Here is a 13526-nt window from a genome sequence, read left to right as displayed (position 1 = left end):
AGACAGACGGACAAACGTGACAGACCAACATACTTGGCAAAATAATTTTTCGCTAAGTAACAAAATCGACTGACCAATATACTTGAAAAATATTCGATTTTGCAACTAACAAATGGACCGAAACGCAATACCCTCTCCTTCGGCGAAGGTAATAACTGGAATGGCACGCGGCAGAGCTCGTACCTCCGCCAGGCTGAACAGTTTATGTTTTGTATCCCACTGATATGCCAGATCTGGATTCGGACCTGAACCCAAATCTCATCGATTTGTTCGTGTCACCTACCCAACTCATACTCCAAGTTTCGTGCGAATCCGTCCACAACATTTTGAGATATCCTGCTCACAGACCAGGGTGCAAACCTAACCTCTGTCCACCTTCATTGGTGAAGGTAATGAAGATTATTATTATTATTATTATTATTATTATTATTATTATTATTATTATTATTATTATTTTGAGCACTTTATTGTTAAAACGATGGTGTGTGCTGCTTCCTTGTTCACACAGAGACCATTGCTTGCTATGGTTGTTGCGATTGGAAAATTATGAGTCAGGCTTTGAATAACTCGCACAGGGGAAGACGTTGGTAGTGCACCGAATAATGGCTGTATTACATACTCATTATCATGCCGTGCTCAATCATTGCCAAGAAAAAAGCAATTGTTGAATGGCCAGAGAGATAGTAAACCCAGCAAAGTGCAAATTGCATTTCGAGCATGACGCAATAAATGCCATGTACTGCGCTGTTGTCCATTATTCGTCGACCCGGGCATGGTGGAATGGTGGCATAATAACATGGTGGCATGGTGGAATGGTGGCATAATAACATGGTGGCATGGTGGAATGGTAACATGGTGGAATGGTAACATGGTGGAATGGTAACATGGTGGAATGGTAACATAGTAACATGGTAACATGGTGGAATGGTGGCATAGTAACATGGTGGCATGGTGGAATGGTGGCATAGTAACATGGTGGCATGGTTGCATGGTGGAATGGTGGCATAATAACATGGTGGCATGGTGGAATGGTGGCATAATAACATGGTGGAATGGTGGCATAGTAACATGGTGGCATGGTGGAATGGTGGCATAGTAACATGGTGGCATGGTGGAATGGTGGCATAGTAACATGGTGGCATGGTTGCATGGTGGAATCATAACATGGTGGCATGGTGGAATGGTGGCATAATAACATGGTGGCATGGTGGAATGGTAACATGGTGGAATTGTAACATGGTGGAATGGTAACATGGTGGAATGGTAACATGGTAACATGGTGGAATGGTAGCATGGTGGAATGGTGGCATAGTAACATGGTGGCATGGTGGAATGGTAACATGGTGGCATGGTAGCATGGTGACATGGAATGGTAACATGGTGGCATGGTGGATTGGTCGCATGGTGGAATGGTAGCATGGTGACATGTTGGAATGGTAACATTGTGGAATGGTTACATGGTGAAATGGTGGCATGGTGACATGGTGGAATGGTAACATGGTGGAATGGTAACATAGTGGCATGGTGGAATCGTAGCATGGTGGAATGGTGGCATAATAACATGGTGGCATGGTGGAATGGTAACATAGTGGCATGGTGGAATCGTAGCATGGTGGAATGGTGGCATAATAACATGGTGGCATGGTGGAATGGTAACATGGTAACATGGTGGAATGGTAACATCGTAGCATGGTGGAATGGTAACATTGTAGCATGGTGGAATGGTAGCATGGTGACATGGTAGGATGGTAGCATGGTGGAATGGTAACATGCTAGCCTGGCAGCATGGTGGAATGGTAACATGGTAGCATGGTGAAATGGTAATATGGTAGCATGGTGGAATGGTAGCATGATGACATGGTGACATGGTGGCATGGTGGAATCGTAACATGATAGCATGGTTGCATGGTGGAATCATAACATGATAGCATGGTTGCATGGTGGAATGGTAACATGGTGGAATGGTAACATGGTGGAATTGTAAATGGTGGAATGGTAACATGGTGGAATGGTAACATAGTAACATGGTAACATGGTGGAATGGTGGCATAGTAACATGGTGACATAGTAGCATGGTGGAATTGTGGCCTGGTGGAATGGTAACATGGTAACATGGTGACATGGTAGCCTCGTGGCCTGGTGGAATGGTAACATGGTGACATGGTGACATAGTAGCATGGTGGAATTGTGGCCTGGTGGAATGGTAACATGGTAACATGGTGACATGGTAGCCTCGTGGCATGGTGGAATGGTAACATGGTGACATGGTAGCATGGTAGCCTCGTGGCATGTCGGAATGGTAGCATGGTAGCCTCGTGGCATGGTAACATGGTAACATGGTGACATGGTAGCCTCGTGGCATGGTAACATGGTGACATGGTAGCCTCGTGGCATGGTGGAATGGTAACATGGTGACATGGTAGCATGGTAGCCTTGTGGCATGGTGGAATGGTAACATGGTGACATGGTAGCATGGTAGCCTCGTGGCATGGTGGAATGGTAACATGGTGACATGGTAGCCTTGTGGCATGGTGGAATGGTAACATGGTGACATGGTAGCATGGTAGCCTCGTGGCATGGTGGAATGGTAACATGGTGACATGGTAGCCTCGTGGCATGGTGGAATGGTAACATGGTGACATGGTAGCCTCGTGGCCTCGTGGCATGGTAACATGGTGACATGGTAGCCTCGTGGCATGGTGGAATGGTAACATGGTGACATGGTAGCATGGTAGCCTCGTGGCATGGTGGAATGGTAACATGGTGACATGGTAGCATGGTAGCCTCGTGGCATGGTGGAATGGTAACATGGTGACATGGTAGCATGGTAGCCTCGTGGCATGGTGGAATGGTAACATGGTGACATGGTAGCATGGTAGCCTCGTGGCATGGTAACATGGTAACATGGTGACATGGTAGCCTCGTGGCATGGTGGAATGGCATCACTCCCAGTAAAATGATACACCCTGAACCAAGCGGTGAGCTCTCAGCACCACTTGCTTTTCGAAACGCACCTTTGTCTCGCTAATAGCCCCCAGTGCTGTCGCATTCTTGTGTTTGTGTTCGGAGTGGGTTTGGGGATGAATCGGAGCCTGGAGGGGGTGGGGGGCGGGGGTTTCTGGGGATCTTTACGCATTTGTATATAACCCCAGCTGCACCTCTCACTTGTCTGTGTGATGCAGAATGAGTGCTCCGTGTGCGTTTGCCTGCACTCTCTCGGGCTATTGTCAAACCGAATCAGTTGAAAACCTTTTACACTTGATGGACTTTCTGGTGCTCAAAGCAGTTTTTCTTTCATGTCTGAATGAAAAGGAATCGAAACCTTTGAATCATTGCCCTCCTGATACTACCCCCTACCCCCTACCCCCTACCCCCTACCCCCTACCCCCTACCCCCTACCCCCCTTCCTTATTTTTGATAGTGGATATATTTAAACAGGAATTCGTTCGATACCTACAGAAGCATGAGGGAGTATTTGGATATTGTCAGGTTCGGTAGATATCCCACGTATGGATGGAAGATTGGACACATATGTTGTGATCGTGATGTCTGTGAACGATCGATCTCGTCTGTAAATGTGTTTTCTGTGTTATTTAACTCCTCACTCGACAACAACCCCATTCCCCTCCCTGCCCCCCCCCCAACAATTAAAAAAGTGTCTGTGTGTGTGTGGGGTGGGGGGGGGGGAGTGGGTCCCCTTACCTGCCCCACTGTTCTCTCACCCCCAAAGACGCAAATTATGTCGTGCAGTCATTGTGTGCCAAATGAACTTCTTGTGCGTTAAAGTTCCACTTGTATTTGCCTTTCTTCTTCCATTCATAGCTCAATATGAGGTTTGTTCATATAAAACAGCGTCAGTGACAGTCTGATTTTCATTACCCGTCATTATTCATATTCGGCCTTTTTCTATCTCCCGTTTCAGGTATCAGAGTTTGTTTTTTTAAGGCTTTCCTCCAATCCACCATGGCTGCCAAATCATGTGACCTATGACGTCGTTGTTCTGAAACCTTTTTCATCTGGATAGTGGATGACATTTTTCAAGTTTTGCATGAATCGTTGAAGTGGTTCCAGAGAAAAAGGTTTTTAAATGTTTTCCTTCAATCCAACATGGCTAACAAACCATGTGAACGATGACGTCATACTTATCAAATTTATTCCTCATGGCTTGCAGTTTTGTAAGCGTCCACTGAGAAATCACTACTCACAGTTCCGCTGCAAGTGGCAGTTCTTGGGATCGATAAGCCATGAGAAATATAGTTTGATAAATATGGCGTAATAGGGTGGCATCGTCATTTGAATGGGCGGCGTGGGAAGTCATCAGCATGGGGTGGCATCGTCATTAGAATGGGCGGCGTGGGAAGTCATCAGCATGGGGTGGCATTGTCATTAGAATGGGCGGCGTGGGAAGTCATCAGCATGGGGTGGCATTGTCATGAGAACGGGTGGCATGGGAAGACATCAGCATAGGGTGGCATTGCCATTAGAATGGGTGGCTTGGGAAGTCATCAGCATGGGGTGGCATTGTCATGAGAACGGGTGGCATGGGAAGACATCAGCATAGGGTGGCATTGCCATTAGAATGGGCGGCATGGGAAGTCATCAGCATGGGGTGGCATTGTCATGAGAACGGGTGGCATGGGAAGACATCAGCATAGGGTGGCATTGCCATTAGAATGGGCGGCTTGGGAAGACATTGGCATCGGGTGGCATTTTCATTAGAATGGGCGGTGTGGTAAGACATTGGCATCGGGTGGCATTGTTATTAGAATGGGTGGCGTGGGAAAACATCGGCATGGGGTGGCATTGTCATGAGAACGGACGGCGTGGAAAGACATCGGCATAGGGTGGCATTGTCATTAGAACGGACGGCGTGGGAAGACATTGGCAACGGGTGGCATTGGCATTAGAACGGACGGTGTGGGAAGACATTGGCATAGGGTGGCATCATCATTAAAACAAATGGTGTGGGAATACATTGGCATAGGGTGGCATCATCATTAAAACAGATGGCATGGGAAGACATTGGCATATGGTGGCATTACAATTAGAACAGGTGGCATGGGAAGACATTGGCATAGGGTGGCATTATCATTGGAGCAGGTGGCTTGGGAAGACATCGGCATGGGGTGGCATTGTCATGAGAACGGACGGAGTGGGAAGACATTGGCATATGGTGGCATTGTCATTAGAACGGGCGGCGTGGGAAGACATCGGCATAGGGTGGCATTGTCATTAGAACGGACGGCGTGGGAAGACATTGGCATCGGGTGGCATTGGCATTAGAACGGACGGTGTGGGAAGACGTTGGCATAGGGTGGCATCATCATTAAAACAAATGGTGTGGGAATACATTGGCATAGGGTGGCATCATAATTAAAACAGATGGCATGGGAAGACATTGGCATATGGTGGCATTACAATTAGAACAGGTGGCATGGGAAGACATTGGCATAGGGTGGCATTATCATTGGAGCAGGTGGCTTGGGAAGACATCGGCATGGGGTGGCATTGTCATGAGAACGGACGGAGTGGGAAGACATTGGCATATGGTGGCATTGTCATTAGAACGGGCGGCGTGGGAAGACATCGGCATAGGGTGGCATTGTCATTAGAACGGACGGCGTGGGAAGACATTGGCATCGGGTGGCATTGGCATTAGAACGGACGGTGTGGGAAGACGTTGGCATAGGGTGGCATCATCATTAAAACAAATGGTGTGGGAATACATTGGCATAGGGTGGCATCATAATTAAAACAGATGGCATGGGAAGACATTGGCATATGGTGGCATTACAATTAGAACAGGTGGCATGGGAAGACATTGGCATAGGGTGGCATTATCATTGGAGCAGGTGGCTTGGGAAGACATCGGCATGGGGTGGCATTGTCATGAGAACGGACGGAGTGGGAAGACATTGGCATATGGTGGCATTGTCATTAGAACGGGCGGCGTGGGAAGACATCGGCATAGGGTGGCATTGTCATTAGAACCGGTGGCATGGGAAGACATCGGCATAGGGTGGCATTGTCAGTAGAACGGTGGCGTGGGAAGACATCGGCATGGGGTGACATCGTCATTAGAACGGGCGGCGTGGGAAGACATTGGCATAGGGTGGCATTGTCATTATAACGTGCGCCTTGGGATGATATCGGCGTTGGAACGGGTAGCGTTCGGTTATTTGTAACCCGTTGTAACTGCTCGCAGTTATTAGCGTCAGTTGTAGTTGTGTATTTATTTTGTTTCATTCTTTCGGGTCGCTTGCATTCTCATGTCCTATCCTTATTTATTCCTTCATTTACCTCCTTCCACTGTTTTCTTTCTTTGTCATTGAGTGCGTGTTGTGTTCTGCACCCTTTGTCAAATCTTATCAACTCCATATATTGGGCAGTAAATGGGTCAGGGTCACTGGCGTTAGGGGTTGATTCTTGTGGGGTTTTAAATTGTCCTCTTGAAGTGTTTTTAAACATTCTATTTGAAATGAATTTTTCTTTTTTTCTGGTACAATTCACAATATTAACAATCGTCCTTATGCCAATCTGGGTGGCATCTATTGGGTGCCCATGACCATACCATGGTAGGGAAATGTACCCTCCACATATCACCACTGGCATGCAATGCATTGCTAAAGCAGCTCGTCTTCACGAAAGGCCACTGGCACACAATGGTCCACTCTTTAAAAACCAGAAGGGCACTCAAAAAAAAAGTGAAATATCAAACCACGTATCCTTTTTGGCGCGATCTCTTAATGGTGAAGAATCATCTTAAAAATTAAATAATTCTCGTATCTTCACCAAAATTGAATCAACTCGACCGTGTCACACACGCAATGTGTCCACCAAGTTTCATCCGAATGAATGAAATTTCATTCATCCTTCACCTTCGATGGCGAAGGTAACAATGGGGAAAGTGGGATCTTTCACGTTCATAAGCAAAGGGGTTATACCAGTGGATGGATCACGTAGAGGTCACAGCTGGTTTCAGGTCCCTTTTGAAGGACAGCACAGTCGATGGTTATACGATGCCCTGATAGCATATCATGAAGAGGAATAGCTTATGGTGGGATGAGGAATCGAACCCAGGCGAGACAGCTCATAGATGACACCGTGACCTCTGAGCACTCCTATAAGCACGATGTCACCGTACTTTACCGTAAATCGATTAGAGATGGACCAGGTGACAGTCTCCCCCTGTTCTTGTAAGTTAATGAAAACAACATACGGTCCGTCCTGTTGCCAGCTCACGCAGTTCCAAGCGGGGGCGACTTGATGGAGTGAAGGATGAACTGGACATCGTTTAAATCTTCATCTTCTTTATGGATTCAATTATTGGATCGGTCGGGGGTGGGGCAGGGGGGACAAGTCTGGCACAAGTCTTTTAGGAACCAGCCAGGCCTGATGCTTGATTGTGGCCTGAATTTGTAATTTGTTCAGGGTGCCGGCGATAACTCAGCGACTCTTTTGACAAGGACACAGTGGGATCTTTAACGTCCAGCAACTCCCCCATTGCTGGTAGATGGGTTCTTCATCGATGTCTTATTGCCTGACATGCGAAGCACAAGGATGACGGTTTATAGCTGGGTGGAAATTCGAACCCAGGTGAGACAGCTCACAGGCGATTAGGCATACCTCTAGAATCTAGACCATCCTGCCAAGCCACACCTACAGATCTCAGGAGTCGGGACACACAATGTTGTTCCTCGATGATGAAAAACATGCCATTGTGCAAGAATACCTCGAGCGAAGCATCATCGCGAAAAAGATGGATGCTTCTCGGAAATGAAAACTGTGTTACGTCCTGTAAATGTGATGTTCATAATGCTATAAGTAATGACAATAATGTTACGTGATGTATGATGATGACATAAGATGACATCTTATCAGCTCAAGAAGACTCATCTTGCATGCAGCGCAGGAACCGTTTGGGCTCGATGATGCCTTTGAGACCATTGACCCTTTGTTCATGGTACAGCCTTGATCAGGTCACACACCGTTCGGAGAACGGATTTCCCCAAACCAAGCGATTAGTCTTTACGCAGCTTTTGGGACATCACCCCCAATCGCATAAAACAAAATCATTCCACATGGATACGCTGCCATAGGTCTCTCCATCTACCTGAGCAACCTCCCACTTCGGCTGAAGGGTGGACAAGGCATTGGATGGGTGATGGGTAGGGTGTAAGGGTTAGGGAGGGAGGACAACGAGTTTCAGAGAAATAACTGATATATCATTGCCTTGGAATGAATGAATCAAGTTGAAATTATTCTATTTTATGTTATTTATTTAATAGCTTAATTTAATCGTAATTGTGCTTCACAGGTGTCTTTCCTGGACTGTGATGTTAGACCAATAAATTTTTTATTCCGGTCCCTATTAGCCAAACCATTTCTCAGTCCATCATTTTTGGCCTTCCACGTCAGCTGAAGTGCAGAACGTGCATTTTATGGACGGAGCAGGATTCTTCAAACACTCCATTCTATAAAATATGATTCGAACTACTTGCGATTTGAACACATTTATCAACGATTTTCGAAGGAAAGAAACATTCCTGGTTTTTGGTCTCTTCCTCACATCATGAACACCAGGAGCAGGAATGCTGTCATGATTTGCTCATCATATGATGGAGCCATTGACCTTGAACTTGAAGGTAGATTGTCCTCCAGTATAACAAGAACATGGAACTCCACCTGTTTATCAAGCTTTACTGGCCATGAGCGTGCGTGCAATTATGAAGCAAGTCGTTATCGCCCATTCAGTGGGGCTGCACCACCGAGTATTATAAGCTTTCAAGTTGGGCTGTTGGACCGTGGAACGTGGCTTTGTTGATTGCACCATAAAGCATGATGGCAAACCACCCAGTAGGATGCAGCCGCCCTCCTAACAAGCCGTTGACCATTTTCAACCTTGAATCTTCTAAAAGCAGCAGATAGTGCTTTGGAGTCATCAAGTCTCCTGGAGGAGCTTGCATCTGTGTAAGGGCAAGGACATCTGGACACTTCAATGGACTTTTATGCTAATTACAAGAGCATTTTTAGCAAATGAAAATTGAACATAGTAGATGCAGTACAATATATTGTTACAGTACCAGGGTCTGTTGTTACCATGAGGGAGCTCCTCAGACCTTTACCTCACCTCCGGTGCTGAGGCCGCCAGCCACAGATAACTCTGCAGTCTGACGGGTTGCTCGACAACCGTCGCCACCGATTAGAATTACTGGGCCTAGCAGGGTCTTCGCTCCTTGGTTACGCATTACCTTAACGTTGGCACAGCAATCCTAATTAGAGTCACGCCCTCAACAACCAACCGCCTATTTGTTATGCATGGCTGAGCGAACCATGGATGGCTGTTGGCTAATCCCGGAGCCAAACTGGAGCCAAGCTATCTAGTCTTACACACTTAGTTGGACCAACAGAGAAAAGGACGAGAGTGAGCATGTCGGAAACATTTAACAGTTTAACAAGTATATTTATTCAATTATTCAACAAGCACAACAAGGTTTATTCAGTCAGAAATGGCAGGTATTTACGGTAGCAATCACAAACATGTATTTACAATGGATGGATAAAAATCGCAATGAAAAGGAGTAATTAAAAGATACATGAGAAAGCAGACTATCTTATCGCTTACGGAGCCCACCTATAGTGCCTATAAGAATTCCATACCCCCTTTTAAAAAATTTATCCTTTTGTTGCCTTATAGCCTGGAATTAATTAACATTAAATCAGACTTTTCCCACCTTTATTTATACATCGTAACCCACAACTTCCAAGTGAAAAACAAATTCTACAAACCACAGATAATTATAATTAAAAATACAAAACTAGAATATCTTGGTTCTAATGTGTCTGGAATGTGTTTGCAGATTTCCATCGAAAGGTGCCTTTAATCCTTTTCACATGAAGAGTTTGAGCCTTTTACCACCGCACAGAGGGGATGTGGTTACTGCTCCTTTCACTGCTCGTCTTCCAGGCCATATTGCCTTATCATTGGCCTCTGCCGACCAGGGCATTGGAGGGTTGGTCCTGCTAGCAAAGCACAACCCCCTGGGATACAGCTGTTGTTGTCTCTGGCATAGCAACGTCATGTGACAAATGTAGCGCAAATTATCGCATCTCTTGTGTTTGAATAGGTGTTTTGCAGGCAATGAAAATAAAGGTTTGTTTAATTCCACGCTGATTTGCACATGATTAAGGATCGTTTGTACTGAGTTTGAGTAATTTGGGTCCATTGTGCTGAGCTAATCGGTAATTCATGATGTGCGGACTCATGAAAGGGGGGTGGTTCTGAAGTGGGGGCTTGGGAGGAAAAAGGGTGAGGGGAGGGGTTTGAGGTTGAGGAACAAATGTATGGATTGTTGGACTAAAAGTTGGAAAGTTTTGTAACATTACTCCAGGAATGAACATGCTAAACTCACAACGCATCTCCCTCCCAAAATCCCTCTAAACAACAGGTAGGAGATCTAAGTACAAACTAAATAAATATCAGTCTGGGGAAAATCCTACCTGTCTCTGAATGCATGGGGGTCATTTCCATAACCACAACAACATCTTCAACCAGACTCGGTGGTGTAATGGTTTGAGCATCCCCTCTGAGTCTGGGAAGTCAGCGATTTGAATTGAACACAAGGACATCTCATACCAAATAAATGGTATGTGCTGCTTCCTTGCTTGATGCTAAGCATTTAAAAAGGATAGAGCACTGACAAAGAACCATCAGTTGGCAACAATAGTGGCTGCTTTGATGAGCCAAGTGGCTGCCGACTGTGTTGAATTTCCTTGTAAAGGAACAGTGTTGTGCTTTTGATGAGTCTCAAAGAGATCTTCCAAAACTAAAAAAAAAAAAAAAAACGTTTTTACAGCCATTTTTCCCTGCTTTGCAGGGGTTGGCTTTTTCTTGAGGCAATGTTTTATGGCCGGATGCCCTTCCTGACGCCAACCCTGGTCGCCTCTTACGACACACAGGGATATGGTACACCTATTCTAACCGGGGCATACACCGGAACCAGTACACTGGTACTCACTTCGCCAACCTCAGATGGATGACAGGCTGAGTCAACCCCCTGGTGTTAATTCAGCAGTCAACGGGGCTTGAACTCAGGACCCTGGGATCCCAAGCCACCACCCTAACCACTAAGCCAACACCAGGCTTTGATCCTCCAAAACTAAAGCATTTATTTCATAGTTATATTGTTTAGTTCAACTGTCTACAGTCCGTGTTGCTAGATCTGCAGTGCAATCGCGTAGTTAGAAATCCTAAACACCATTTTTCGTCATTCCACATTCTTTTCCACAAACCATCTGCTGCATATTTTGCTCACACACGAGCACCTCATCCTCACAGCCCAAGACACCATTTCAAGCCTCTTTATGAGCACCTATGATAAAAGATTGTGCCAAAAACCAGAGGCTTGTGAGCCGATTCTCTGCACGAATGCCTCGAGTGCCGTTTCAGGCACGTTTCGTGAGCACCTTCCGACGAATATCGCACCAAGACCCAGCTTGAAGACAGCTCCTCCCATGGACGAGGCGAGGGGGGAAAGTGCAGCATGGGGGGATTCAAAGATTAACTAAAGGCTGCGGGTAAAGCCTCTGGGGGAGAAGGGTCTAAAGGAATGGGGGTGCCAAATGACCTGGAGGATGGGAGAAATTTAAAGCCTGAGAGGGTCACGGACTCTGGTGGGAGCTCAATTATTATTCATCGCACAATTAATGTGAGGGTCCTCTCATGTTTACCTATTTGCATGCTAGCATTAAGTACATGCCGTGAGTGACGTCACTGTTCCATGGGGAAACACCAGTGCCGCAGTTGTGCAAAGAGCAGGAGGGGAACGGAGCACGGGTGGAGGGTCCTGGTTTCAGTCAGGACGTGGGAGCCAGAGTCAACAAGTGTGAGGTGTGCATGGGGTCCATCCTATCCCCGTTTATTTCTTTCCATCTCATCTCATTTAATTCACCAATCATTCATCCCATAATTCTTTGCCAATCAGCAATCTCTCCCTTCCGCATCAGATGCATGATGCCGGCATATTGTACTGCAGAGTGTTAAGTTTGTGATGTTCTGAAGGCGTGTTTGTTGCTTATTGGGATAAGAGGGATGTATACATGCTGTAATTGTTAAACACATATGCCATTCCATTGTTTTCGATCCTCGTAAATACTTGTTTACTTGCCACTGTAAATATTTGCATTTTTGTTACTGCTACGAAAGACCATTTCTTCAAGAGACTGTGTCCTGACTTATTATTCTGTCCATTCTGATGGCGGCAATAAGGCTGCTGAGGCTTTTGGCCAGCCCGGATTGGTTATCTAAGTTTAATATCGGATGCGGTTACATGACGTTGGTTCCGCTCGGCAGACTGACTGAGGTCTGGCACAGTTCCCCGTTTGCCTCGCTTAACTCATCAACATGGTAAGCTGACCTTGGATGCGAAGATCCGGACAGAGTGAGAGTTGAAAACGAGGTCCATGCTCTCTTCAAGACACGCCGTCCTCTCGGAGATATTCAGAGGTGATGTCCCAAACCATCACAATATGTTTAAAATGCTTGGGATTTCCTCCTGATATGTCGTACATAATCATGACCATTATGCTCAGATGGGAAGACAACTTGCCTACTCATCGGAAAAGACACAGTGGGATCTGTAATGTCCACCACCAACCAATGCTGGCAGATGGGGTCATCCAGCTTGATGAACCACCCTACAGAAAAAACACCAGGGTAAGAGTTTATTGTTGTTTTTCTCGTTTTCTGCCATGTTGTTGTAGGTGGGTCTGTCTGTTGCATAGGGTGTAAAGGGGAATGTATAAGTGTTGTGAATAATTGTTGCACATACGTCATTCCATTGTTTTCGCTCCGTGTAAATACTTCATTGGTTCATGAGGTTCTTGACCTTCCATATCGATTATAATTCTCAGTGCAGTGAAAGATCATTTAGATCTCTATTGGATTGTCTGATGTGGAATATTTAGGTTGTGGATGTGGAAGATCACTCTTTGACAGCATGTGGGGGCAATGGGGATACTTTGGACATGGTAAAGTATCACAATATGAGACAAATGATCTTTACTTGAGCCTTAATTACCTTATATTATGTCTGGTGAGCATAGAAATATGGAGAGTGAGGAAAAAATGCCCATTCCCAGATCATGGATGATCCCCTTCTTACGTATGGCCCAGGTCACATATGTTACATCATTGCAGGTAACAAAGCTTTGTTGTGTAGAACATGGATAACCTTGTTAAGAAGAGCACGTTTGTGTTTGCACAAAGCAGTGGCACATAGTCATAGTCATCATCATCGTCGTCATCATCATCATCAGTCTGTTTTCAGTCAACTGCAGGACAAATGCCTCCCAAGACAAACAGCTGTCTTGAAGACCTGGAGGAAAGAATGATATCAAAGAGAGTGTGGAAGATGATCCCACAGGTGGGGAAAAAGAGGAATAAATGAGTGCAGGTAAGCAGTGATTCTGGATTTAGGCAGTTTCACCAGGAGGGGGTTGCTGGTGGACCACATGCATCCTGCAGA

General features: G+C 45.8%; 1 long non-coding RNA gene across 1 annotated transcript in view; it reads left to right on the top strand.

Annotated features, from left to right (window-relative positions):
- The window catches only part of LOC147030548 (uncharacterized), a 28234-nt gene extending 17613 nt beyond the window's left edge, over positions 1-10621 (top strand). Inside the window, exon 3 of the long non-coding RNA XR_015055797.1 lies at positions 9861-10621. This is a non-coding gene — a long non-coding RNA (uncharacterized LOC147030548). The remainder of the gene's footprint in view (positions 1-9860) is intronic.
- Positions 10622-13526: the final 2905 nt, after the last annotated feature.

This window comes from Eptatretus burgeri, chromosome 3, assembly GCF_056783735.1.
Source record: "Eptatretus burgeri isolate ZD-2024b chromosome 3, Ebu_testis_v1, whole genome shotgun sequence".
NCBI classification, from domain to species: Eukaryota; Metazoa; Chordata; class Myxini; order Myxiniformes; family Myxinidae; genus Eptatretus; species Eptatretus burgeri.
This window is presented reverse-complemented; position numbering and strand designations above follow the sequence as displayed.